Source organism: Nyctereutes procyonoides, unplaced genomic scaffold, assembly GCF_905146905.1.
Source record: "Nyctereutes procyonoides isolate TBG_1078 unplaced genomic scaffold, NYPRO_anot_genome, whole genome shotgun sequence".
NCBI classification, from domain to species: Eukaryota; Metazoa; Chordata; class Mammalia; order Carnivora; family Canidae; genus Nyctereutes; species Nyctereutes procyonoides.
The window spans coordinates 3,042,837-3,055,824 of NW_026575139.1; positions in this window are offsets into that span (position 1 = coordinate 3,042,837).

Below are 12,988 nucleotides of genomic sequence, written 5' to 3' on the forward strand. Positions count from 1 at the left end.
AATAAAAAAAATCTCCCATTAAAGAAAAACCGTCTCCCAGGATCAGATGGCTTCATGGGTGAAGTCTACCAAACATTTAAGAAAGAATTAATGCCAATCCTACTCAAACTCTTCCCCCAAAATAGAAAAGAACACTTTTAAATTCATTTTACAAGACCAGTATTACTCTCATACCAAAGCCAGATAAGAATACTACAAGAAAAGAAAATTATAGGACACTATCCTTTTTAGGCTCAAAAATCCTCAACAAAATACAAGCAAACCATTCAACAGCACATTAAAAGAGCCATACGCTGTGATCAAGTAGGATCAAGTAGGATCAAGTAGGATTTATCCCTAGGATGTGAAGATGGTTTAACATACACAAATCACATGTGACATACCACTTTAACAGAATGAAGGATAAAAATTTTATGATCATCTCAATCAATATAGAAAAAGTATTTGAAAAAATTCAACATCCCTTCATGATAGAAACTCTCAAGAAATTAGGTATAGAAGGAATGTACCTCAACATAATAAACGCCATGCGTGACAAGCTCACAGCTAACATCATACTCAACAGTGAAAAACTGAAAGCACCAATTCCCTTCTGAGAATATTATCTTCCAATCCATGAATATAGTATATGTCTCTATTCAATTTAGGTCCACTTTGATTTCTCTTATCAATGTTTTATCGTTTTTAGTGTAAAGGTTTCACATTTCCCTTGTTAAACTTATTCCTAAATATTTCTTGTTGCCTTTTCCAGTGAAATTGTTTCCCCAATTTTATCTTCAGATTCTTCATTCGTGGTCTATAGAGATAGGATTGATTTTTTTGGTTTATTGATCTTGTACCTTGTGACCTCACTAAACTAGCTTCTTAGTTCTCACAGTAGTTTCATAGATTCCTTAGTATTTTCTATATGAAAGATCATGTCATCTGAGAAAAAAGACAATTTTGCTTCTTCTTTTTTTTTTCCAAATTGTATGCTTTAGGTTTCCTTTCCTTCCCTTATTGCAGTGACTATAACCTCTAGCATAATATTAAATGTAAGTGGTAGGAACAGGTATTCATGTCTTCTTCCCAGCCTTAGACAGAAAACATTCATTTTTCTCACAATGAAGTAGATGCACTTTATCAGGTTGAGGAAGATCTCGTCTATTCCTAGTTTTTTGAAGACTTCTATACAATAAAGGGTATTATATTTTGTCAAATGATTTTTATTGACTCTATTGATATAATCGCTTCCCCCCTTTATTCTCTTAATATGGTATATCAATTGACTTTTGGATCTCAACCTACCTTGAATTTCCGGGATGAACCCTATTGCTTATCATGCAAAATCATCCTCATTTGTAACTTGGACTAATTTGCTAATATTGTGGCATCAATTGCCACATCAATTTTCATGAGGGATATTGATCTGTGATGGTTTTGGTCTGTGATGTGATATTATCTTGTGATGTTTTTGTCAATCTTGGATACCAGGGGACTATGGCTTCATAAATAAAATTGTGAAGTACTTTATACCCCTCTGTTTTATGAAATATTTATTGAAGAGTTGGTATTATTTTTTCCTTAAATGTTTGGTGAAATCATCAGTAAAGCCATCCTGGTTTGGGCTTTATTTTTGGAGTTTTAAAATTACTAATTCAATGAATTTGCTTAGAAACTTTCCTTTTCCTTTTTACTGAATTTAGATATTTTATGTTTTTCTAGGAATTCTTTTCATTTAAGTTAAGCGCTTTACATAAAATTGTTCATAATCTTCCTTTAGTTCCTGGAATCCTATAGTTATGTCCTTTCTTTCATTCTTGATTGTGTTAGATTTTTCTTCCTTTCCAATATAAGATTTTTAAGTCTAAAATCTCTCTTTAAACATTTAATTGCATCACATAAATTTTAATGTCATGTTTTCTATTTTTTAAATTCTTTTTAATTTTTTTCTTTGGCCCATGTATTATTTAGAAATGTGATGTTTGATTTCCAGGTATATTAGTGTTTCTCTTATTTCTTTCTGTTATTGATTTAAATTTAACTCTGGTATGGTCAGAGAATATACTTCAGAGTATTTCAATTATTTTAAATTTGTTGAGAATTTTGTTATGCCTAGCATATGATATATTGGAGAATGTTACAGGTATGCTTGGAAAAACTGTATTTTCTGCTCTTGGGTGATTTTTCCCATGTGTGTTAGCTAGCTAGGTTCACTGGTGATAAACTACAGCTTTTTTTTTTTTTATCTGGGAAAGACTTTATTTCTCTTTCTTTCTTTTCTTCTTTCTCCTTCCTTCCTTCCTTCCTTCCTTCCTTCTTTTTTCTTTCTTTTTTTTTCCTTTTCTATTCTCCTTCGTTGCTGAAGGACAGCTTTGCCAAGTATTTTTGTTTGGCAGTTGTTTTCTTTGATATATGAAACTACCATTACTTTTTTTTTTTTTTTTTTTTTTGGTTTGTAAGGTTTCTGCTGAGAAATTTACTGATAGTCTCATGGTTGCTCCCTTGTATGTACTGAGTCACTTTTCTCTTGCTGCTTTCAAAATTCAGGCTCAGAGGAGGGGAAATGCAGAGTGTTGTTCAATTGATGTGAAGTTTCAATTATGCAAGATGTATTAGTTCAAGATATGTGCTTTACAGCATAGAGCCGATAGTGGACAATATAGTATAAACTTAAAAATTTGTGAAGAGATTAGACCTCATATTAAGAGTTATTACCATACACACACAGAGGAACACAAGGACACTTTTGGAGTTGATGTATTTATCTATTACCTTGATTGTGACAATGGTTTCATAGGTGTGTCATATGTCCAAATGCATAAAATTGTATACATTAAATATATGTATTTTATTGTATATCAAATATACCTCAGGAAAGTTGTTTAAAAAAAAAGCAAAAGTATAAGAGTCCTGAAATAAGGAGAAGGAGGAAGAGGGAGGGAGAAAGGGGAAGAGGAAGAGGAGAAGGAGGAGGAGGAAGAAGAAGAAGGAGGAGGAGGAGGAGGAAGAGGAACACCTGGGTGGCTCAGTGGTTGGGCATCTGTCTTTGGCTCAAGGTGTGATCCTGGAGTCCCAGGATCGAGTCCCACATCAGGCTCCCTGCATGGGGTCTGCTTCTCCCTCTGCCTATGTCTCTGCCTCTCTCTATGTGTCTCTCATGAATAAATAAAGAAAATCTTAAAAAAAAAAAAAGATGATGAAGAAGAGGAGGCACCTGGTTGGTTTAGTTGGTTAAGCATCTGCCTTGGCTCAGGTCGTGATCTCAGGGTCCTGGGATTGAGCCCCGTGTTGGGCTCCCTGCTCAGTGGGGGGGCCTGTTTCTCCCTCTCCCTCTGTGATCTCTTTCACTCTTACATAAATAAATAAAAATCCTTTAAAAAAGAAGAAAAAGAAAAAGAAGCAGAAATGCCGAAGAAAGTTCTTTAGGATGGATGCATCTATAGATAGAAACTTACACCTAGGGGCACCTGGGTGGCTCAGTGGTTGACCATCTGCCTTCGGCTCAGGTTGTGTACTGGGGTCCTGGGTTCGAGTTCCACATGAGGCTTCCTGTGGGGAGCCTACTTCTCCTTCTGTCTATATCTCTGCTTCTCTCTGTGTGTCTCTCACAAATAAATTAATAAAATCTTAAAAAAAGAATCATGCTTACATAAGGGAGTAAAGAGCACTGAAAATAATAAATACTAAGTAAATAAGGAGATTATTTTTTCTTAATTTCTTTAAAACTAGTGATTGCTTTTATAACAATGCAATATGTTTATTACATATAGAAATGAAATATACACAGTGGCACAAAGGATGGGAAAGGGTCATATAAAATGTACTGTTGTAAGATTCTTTTATGTGAAATAATGTAATATTAATTCAAGGTGAATGTGACTACATGTTGTAACTCTTATAGTAACCACAAAAAGTATAATGCAGAGATGTACCCCAAATCCAAAATGTGAGATGGAATGGATTGCTAAATATAGTTGATCAAGGCTGGAAAGAAGGAACAAACAGAAAGAATAAAAGGGATAAGTAGAAAACAAATAGCAAGGTGGTTTATTTAAACTTGACCGTATCCATGGTTGCATTTGATTTAAGTAGTTTCTACCAGAGATAAAGAGGGACACTTCATACCAGAAGTGTCAGCTCATTAAGAGGACACATAATCCTAAGTGCATTTGCACCTTAAAACAGAGCTTCAAAATTCAGGAAGCAAAAATTGGCCAAGAATAAGTATATCCAAACTTGGAGTTGAGGCCTGTAACTTTCTGCCTCCAGAAATTTATAAAAGATGTAGATCAAAAATCTATAAGCTGTAGAACATTTGAATGACACTCTCAACCACGTTGATACAGTTGGCATTTATAGACTGCCACATCTAATAAATTCAGAACACACATTCTTTTCAATTGCCCATGAAACATCATCAACAAAGAACATATGCTGCGTCATAAAGCAAATCTCAGTGTATTTCAAAAAGTAGGATTAATGGAGAGTAAGCTCTCTCTGACCACAATGGAATTAAACCAGAAACCAACATTGAAAAGATAACTAGAAGTCCTCTAATGTGAGAAAATGAAACAACACACTTCTAAGTAACCAGTGGGTGGAGGAAAATGGCAACAGAAATTAGAAAAACTCTTAAATTTGATAGGAATGAAGACACAACATTTCAAAATCTGTGGGGTGCACAGTTATAAAACACCTCACCAGTGTTCCTTAAAACTATCAAGCTCAATAAAAACAAGGGAAATCTGCAAGACTTTCACAGTTTAGAAGAGCCTTAGGAGACACGATGACCAAATGTTGTGTGTTCTTGTTGATACATTGGAGCAGAAGGACATTAGGCAAAAATCAAGGACATCCACATAAAGTCCGTATAGACTTTGGTTAATAATGATAATATCAGTTTGGTAGTTAAGAGAGATCTTTCTCTTAAAGATTTTATTTATTTATTCATGAGAGACACACACAGAGAGAGAGGCAGAGACACAGGCAGAGGGAGAAGCAGGTTCCATGCAGGGAGACCGACATGGGACTCGATCCCGGGTCTCCAGGATCACACCCTGGGCTGAAGGCGGCGCTAAACCACTGAGCCACCCGGGCTGCCCAGTTATGACAAATCTATCACAGATGTGTATGTGCATTTACATCGTACATGTAAGATATTAACAGGGACAGGACTTTGGGTATATGGGAGCTCTTTGTACTGTCTTCTCAACATTTTTGGGAAACCTATAAGTATCCTTAAAATTTACAGGTTTATTTCAAAAGATACATGGGATCCAGCTCAACCAATTTTAGAGAAACATCATAACTTAAAATGCTAATGTTAGAAAAGAATAAAAATTTGAAATCAATGACCAAATTTTCTGTCTTAAGATAGCAGAAGAATGAATTAAATGGAATATGGTCAAGCAATAGAGAAAACCAACAAACCCAAGAGTTGTTTCTTTGAAAATATTAATAAAACTCCTAAACATCCAGCAAGATTGATTTTTTTAATGGAGAAAAAAATCACCAATATCAGGAATGAAAAAGGAATTATCACTATTGTGTTATAGACACTACTAAGACAATAAGAGAATATCATGAGCAGATTTATGCAAATGAATTTAACAACCTACATGAGATGGAAAATTCCCCTGAAAAACTCAGCTTATTAAAGCTAAGACAAGAAGAAACAGAAAACCTGAAAATCCTTACATTTATTTATTATGGAACATGAACTTATAATTTAAGGCTCACAAAACTCCAGGCCCAGATGGCTTCGTGTTTTTTATCTCTATCACACACTTAAAGAAGAAATAATACCAAGACTACACTTTTTCAGAAAATAGGCACAAATGTTTCCCAACCCATCTTATGAGGCTCAGTGTACAACTGATAGCAAGGCCTGAACAGGGTATTAAGGAAAAAGAAATCTGCAGACCCGTATTACTCAGGAAGTAGATGCAAAATTTTCCAACAAAATACTAGCAAATCAAATCCAACAGTATATAAAATGATAATAAATAATGACCAGATTAAGTTTATTTCTCCTGAAATAAACATGCATGTTGGGTGAGGCTTTTTAAATTGAATAATAATTGACATATGACATAATATTAGTCCCAGGTACACAACATAGTGAATTGACAATTGTATGCATTACATATAATAAGTAGTTACCATCTGGCACCACACACAGTTATTACAACATTATTGACTGTATCCACTATGCTGTACTTTTTAGCTCCATGACTTTTTTTTATAATTAGAATTTAGTGCTTCTCAATCCTCTTCCCCTATTCTTTTTTAAGTTTTTTTTTAAGATTTTTATTTATTCATGAGAGACACAGAGAGAGAGGCAGAGGCATAGACAGAGGGAGAAGCAGGCTCCCCGTAGGGGATGCAAGACTGATGCAAGACTCGATTCTAGGACCCTGGAGTCATGACCCGAGCCAAAGGCAAACACTAACCACTGAGCCACCTAGGTGCCCCCCTTCACCTATTTTGCCCATCCACCCACTCATCTCCCCTCTTACAACCACCAGTTTGCTCTTTGTATTTATTAGCCTGTTTCTTGGGTTTTTGTCATTGTTTTTGCTGTTCTTTATTTGTTTCCTTATTTGTTAATTTGTTTTTTAGATTTCACATATAAGTGAAATCATATGGTATTTGTCTTTCTCTGACTTATTTCCCTTAGCATAATGCCTTCTAGGTCCATCCATGTTGTTACAAATGACAAAATTTCATTCTTTTCTATGGCTAAAAAACATTCCACAATACATAAAGGCATCCTCTTTATGTATTCATCTATGGATGGACACTTAGGTTGATTCCATATCTTGGCTACTGTAAATAATGCTGCAATAGACATAGGGGGGCACATATCTTTTCAAATCAGTGTTTTTGTTTCCCTTGGGTAAATACCCAGAAGTGGGATTGTTGGATTATAGGGTAGTTCTATTATCAGTTTTCTGAGGAACCTCCATATTGTTTTCCACAGTGGCTGCACCAATTTGCTTTCACATCAAGAGTACAGGAGTAACACTTGTTACTTGTCTTTCTGTTACTACCCGTTCTGGAGGTCATTGCCATTGCAATAAAGCAAGGAAAGAACAAAAGACAAAGATTAGAGAGCAAAAAGTAATTTTCTTTATTCTCAGTTGAAATGATTCTATCTGTGATAATCTCTAAAGAATTTATGAAAGAACAAAAAAAATCCTACTAGAACTGGTAAGTAAACATAGCATTCTAAAATTTAAAAATGAAAATTTTAACATAAAAATTTAAATTCAATTTAAAAATGAAATGCAAACAGTATCATTTAAAGTAACATAAGGGACACCTGGGTGGTTCAGCAGTTGAGTGTCTGCCTTTGACTCAGGGCATGATCCTGGAGTCCCGGGATCGAGTCCACATAGGGCTTCCTGCATGGAGCCTACTTCTCCCTCTGCCTGTGTCTCTGCCTCTATCTCTCTCTCTCTGTGTGTGTCTCTCATGAATAAATAAATAAAATCTTAAAAAATAAAATAACATAAATATTAACTTCTTAGGAATAAATTAAACAAAATGAAAACTGAAAATATTGTGTTCATAAATTAAAGAAGACTGGAATAAATGGGGAACTACAGAGTGTGGACTGGGAGACTACTTGTTATTAAGGTAGTGATGAGTCTCTCTATATTGATCTACAAATTCAACACAATCGCAATCAATATCTCAGCAGACTTTCTTTCAGAAATTTATAAATTGATTCCAAAATTTGTATAGAAATAGACTTCCTTTTCCAGCAAAGATCGAATAACAGGGATCAAGTTTATTATTTCATCTGAAATACAGCAACAATAGCAACAACACGAGAAAACACAAAAACATGTTTTTCAAGACTTCAGACAGCAGGCAAAGAAAGACAGTGATCCTTAAGAGATGGGACACAAATGAGGTGATTCCCACATTGTCCCAGCTGATGACCTTGAGATAATGTGTAGGTTGTGATGCAGTTTTGGGGAGCCCAGGTGGAGCAGCTCAGACTCCCTGAGTTGAGGAGCTCAAGATGAGAGTCCAGGTAGACTGAGGAGCCTCGCAGAGTATCAGAAAGGAGAGGCAGTATCAAGAACCCCAGATGTGTGCACAGGCTCCTGAGTATTCAGCTCAGTGTTGATCAGCATATACATGTGAGGAAACTACCCAAGGGTGGGGACAGTGCCTGGTGCTCCCAAGAACTGGGAATATTGCCTCTTCCAGTGGCCAGGCTGGAAAATTGTCGCAATTCATGGAGCTTTAAAGTACTTGGGTCTTACCTGAGTAGTGGCAAATAATTAGCCCTAATGAGGGCTAAGACTAGGGTGAGGCCCCTAGTGAGCCCCCTACAGCACAACTTTTAAGGAGGTCCTGCACTTGCATGGCCATGAGCACTCGTTAAATTCTGCACCCCAGGCACTTTGCTTTCTTCACCATCATACCAGCCCTGGCCCTTGATTTAACACAGCTCAGGTCGTACGTGACAAATCATAAGACAAAACCCAAAGGATCAAATAGTTTGTAAGCAATTTAACTGCATCTCAGAGCACAGCTGAAGAATATTTATAGAAATCCAGCACCCAACGAGATAAAATCCCCAAGGTCTGGAATCCAACTGAAGTTTATCAGGCATGCAAAGAAGCAGAAAAATAAGTCCCATAGTGAGAAGAATAATCAATCAGTCAAAACCAACGCAGAACTGTCACTGATGTTAGAATTAACAGATAAGGGCATCAAAGCAGTTACTATAACTGTATTTCACATGTTTAAAAGTTACTCAGAGGGGTGCCTGGATGGCTCAGTCAGTTAAGCATATGACTCTTGATTTCAGGTCAGGTCATGATCTTGGGTTGTGAGATCGAGCCCCACAGCGGGCTCTGTGCTGGGCGTGGAGCCTGCTTGGGATTCTCTCTCTCTTTCCCTCTGCCCTTCCCCGCCCCTTTGAATGAATGAATGAATGAATGTTAAGTAGAGTCATGGAGAATACGAAAGACCCAAATGGAAAACCTAGATATGACAACTACGATGTCTGTGATGAAAAATATACTGGATGGAATTAACAGCATTTTACACATTGCAGAAGAAAAGAGAGTAAACTTTCAGATATAGCAATTTTAAAAATACCCCAAATGCAATGCGAAGAGAACTCTAAGTGGAAATTGTTGTACCTTTAAGTAGTCTAATATACATGCAATTGGAGCCCCTGGAAGCGAGGAGGCCCCTCATTCATGGATCAGAAAACTCAATAAAGTTAAAATTCCAATTGATCCCAAATTCGACTACAGGTTGAATGCAATCACAATAAAAATCCCAATCAGCAGTGTTTTTAGTTTTTGTTTGTTTATTTTGTGGAAATGGAAAGGCCTATTCTAAGACTTACTTGGAAATGCAGAGGGGCGAAAATAGCTGAAACATCTTTGAAGCATAATAATAAATTCAAGAGGCTAACTCCACCTGATTTCAAGAGCTATTAAAAAACTATAGCGTGATATTGACCACAAGATAGACAAATGGGTTGATGGGACAAAATAGCAAGTTTAGAATTAGACCCACAAATGCATAGAAAATTGATTTTTGACAGAGGTTTAAAAGTGGGGAAATGGATGGTCTTTTCAACGAATGGTGCTGGATCAATTGGACATTCATATCTCATAAATTGAATTTTGATCCATAACCTGCACTGTGTATAAAAATTGACTCAAAATGGGTCTTAAGCCTCAATGCAAAACTTAAACCATTAATCTTCTGGGAAAAATATAAGAGAAAATCTTTGTGACCTCGAGTTAGGCAAAGATTTCTTGAATGTGGCATTAAAAGCATGGTCTATAAAAGAACAAATTGATAAATTGTACTTCATCAAAGTAAAACTGCTCTTCAAAAGACACTGTTAACAGGATGAAAGGACAAGTTGCAGACAAGGAGAAAACATTTTCAAAGTATGTATCTGAAAAAGAGCTTGTTATCTAGAATATATAAGAACTCTCAAAACTCAATAATAAGAAAACACAGCCTAATTTTTGAAATGGACAAAAGATTTGAATATACTTCAACAAAGAAGACAGAGATGGCAAATAAAGAGTTGAATATATGCTCAACATCACTAGTCCTTAGTAAATTAAAAATTAAAAACATCATGAAATACCACTGCACACTTGCTAGCGCGGCTGAAATGTAAAAGACTGACCACACCAAATGCTAACAAAACATGTAGAGCAACTGAAACTATTCTGCACTGCCAGCGGGAATGTGAAATGGTACAACGACTTTGAAACACCATTTGGTACTTCCTTAGAAAGTTAAACATAAAAAAAAAAGAAAGTTAAACGTATCGGTGCCATGCGTGTTGGCCTCTCCATTCCCAGATATTTACACATCTGAAGAGAAACTATATGTTGACATGAACACTTGTACACAAATGCTCACCCTGCGTCTATTGGTAACACCTCCAAATGGGCAACAACCCAGTTCTCCAGCAAAATGGGAATGGATCAATAAATTTTAGTACATTCATACAATAGAATACCACTGAGTAAGCAAGGAATTATTGATACCCTTAACAATATGCATAAATATTTTTAAAATTACATGAAATCCATCAGACCAAAAAAAAAAAAAAGCATACATACAGCATGATCCCATTTCTGTGACTTCTAGGCAATACATACTGACTGTAGTGCAGAAAGCAGATCAGTGGTGGCCTGGAGGGAGAGTTGGGAGAAATACAGAGATTACAAAAGGAGCAAAAGAAAACTTTTGGGGGTAATGCACGTGCTCATTTTCCTGACAGTGGTGATGGTTTTACAGGTATATACATATATCCATCCTGTCAAATTGTACACTTAAAATATACCCAGTTAATCGTACATAAATAATTATATCTCAATGAAGCCATTAAAAATTTACATGGAAATATAAAGGACCGAGAGTAGCCAACACAAGCATGCAAAAGATAAACAGTGTTGTTGGACCCACACAACTTCATTTCAAGAATTGCTATAATGCTACAGTAATTATTTCAGTATGGTATTGGCATGTGGTTAGACAAATAGATCAATGTAACAGCATATAGAGTCTAGAAACAGATTCGCGGGTATATGCCAATTGAAATGTGATAAAAAAGCTCCAATGTAGTTCCACGAGGAGAGGAAACTCTTTCCAACAAATGATTCTGGGACAACTTGATATTCATATGGGGAAAAATGAATCTTGATTCCAATGTCATACCATACAGAAATTATTTTGATGTGGATCATAGATCTAAATTTAAAAGATAAATCATTGGAAAATATCTTTGAGACCTTGGTGCAAGCACAACTTCTTGGGTTCCAAAAATGGTAACCATAAAAGGAAAAAATGATAAACGGGCTCTCATAAAAATTAAAGATTTCTGCTCTGCTCATGATAAGACTCCTTTAGTAAAGTGAAAATGCAAGCAACACGTTGGGAGAAAATATTTACAATACATATATTTGAAAAAAGGACTTATATTCAGAATATATACAGAGTTCCTACAAATCAAAACTAAAAAGATAGCCATATAAAATAGGAACAGAAGATTCACATAGACACTTAACCGAAAAAAAAAAAATACACACACACACACGAATGGCCAACATCTTAGGTCCTCAGCATTTTTAGTGATGAGAGAAATGCAATTGAATACTACCATGAGCTGAATCCATTTCATACCCACAGAATGACTAAAATTAAAAACTGACAACATCAAGTGTTGATGAGGATAAGGGAAAACTGGGCTTCTCATAAATTGCTGTGAAGTCTCAAATGATACAACTACTGTGGAAAATCCTTTGACAATTTTTATAAAGTAATATACACTTACCCATGATCAAGCTATTCCATTCTTAGGTATTTACCTAAGGGATATAAAAACACGAAACTGTAAAATATTTGCGTAGAGCTATTTGTAGGAGTTTTGTTCCTAATAGCTAAGAACTGGAGACAGCCCGAAGAGCCATCAACAGGAGGATGGATAAGTGGATTGTGGCTAATTCATACAGTGGGGGAGTACCCTGCAGCGAAAAGGAACGTGTGATTGCTACATGCAACAACATCAGTGAATATCCAAGGCATTATGTTGGGTGAATAAATATAAAAAGAAATGAGGGGATGCCTGGGTGGCTCAGCGGTTTAGCGCCTGCCTTCGGACCAGGGCATGATCCTGGAGTCCTGGGATCGAGTCCCATGTCGGGCTCCCTGCACGGAGCCTGCTCCTCCCTCTGCCTGTGTCTCTGCCTCTCTCTCTCTCTCTCTCTCTCTCTCTCTCTCTCTCTCTCGTGAATAAAGAAATAAAATATTTAAAAAATAGAAATGAGTATATACCATATAAATCCATTCACGTGACGTTTTGTGACAAACTAGCTGTTGTGGTAAAGTTAGGACGGCAGCCAGAAGGGAGCACGTGGCAGCTGTCTGGGGTGACAAACAACGTTTCCGTGTCTTGATTTGCGAGTTAGGTACACGGTGTACACATTTGTCAAAACTCATTGAGCTGTGCGCATTTAACCACATGTAAACCAGGCCTCCATAGAAAGAATATTGTGGGACAAATAGAACAATCACAAACGTGTATTCTTCTAATGAGATAATATCAGAATTCAAGAAGCCACCACCAAAGAAACTATGGGGAAAACTAGATAAATAGACAATTAAAACTGTCATTAAAAAAGTCCCTCTAAGAACCAATAGATCAAGCAGTCAAAAGTGTCAAGCAAAGATACAGGAGGCTATAAGAACACAATAAACTTGAGTTCTCAAGAAATTGAAATTGCAAAGACATTCCCCTCAAGAAACCCTCAAGCACAGATAAGCTTTACATGAAGTTCTGCGGAAACAGTTAATGATCAGATAAACATTCTTAGAGAACTCGTTCCAGAAACAAGAAAATAGAGAAAAAAAAAGGAGGGGGGGAATCTGCCCAACTCATTTTATGAGGCAAAAATAACATTTATTCCAAGTTCAGATATGGCCAATAGAAGAAAAAACTAGG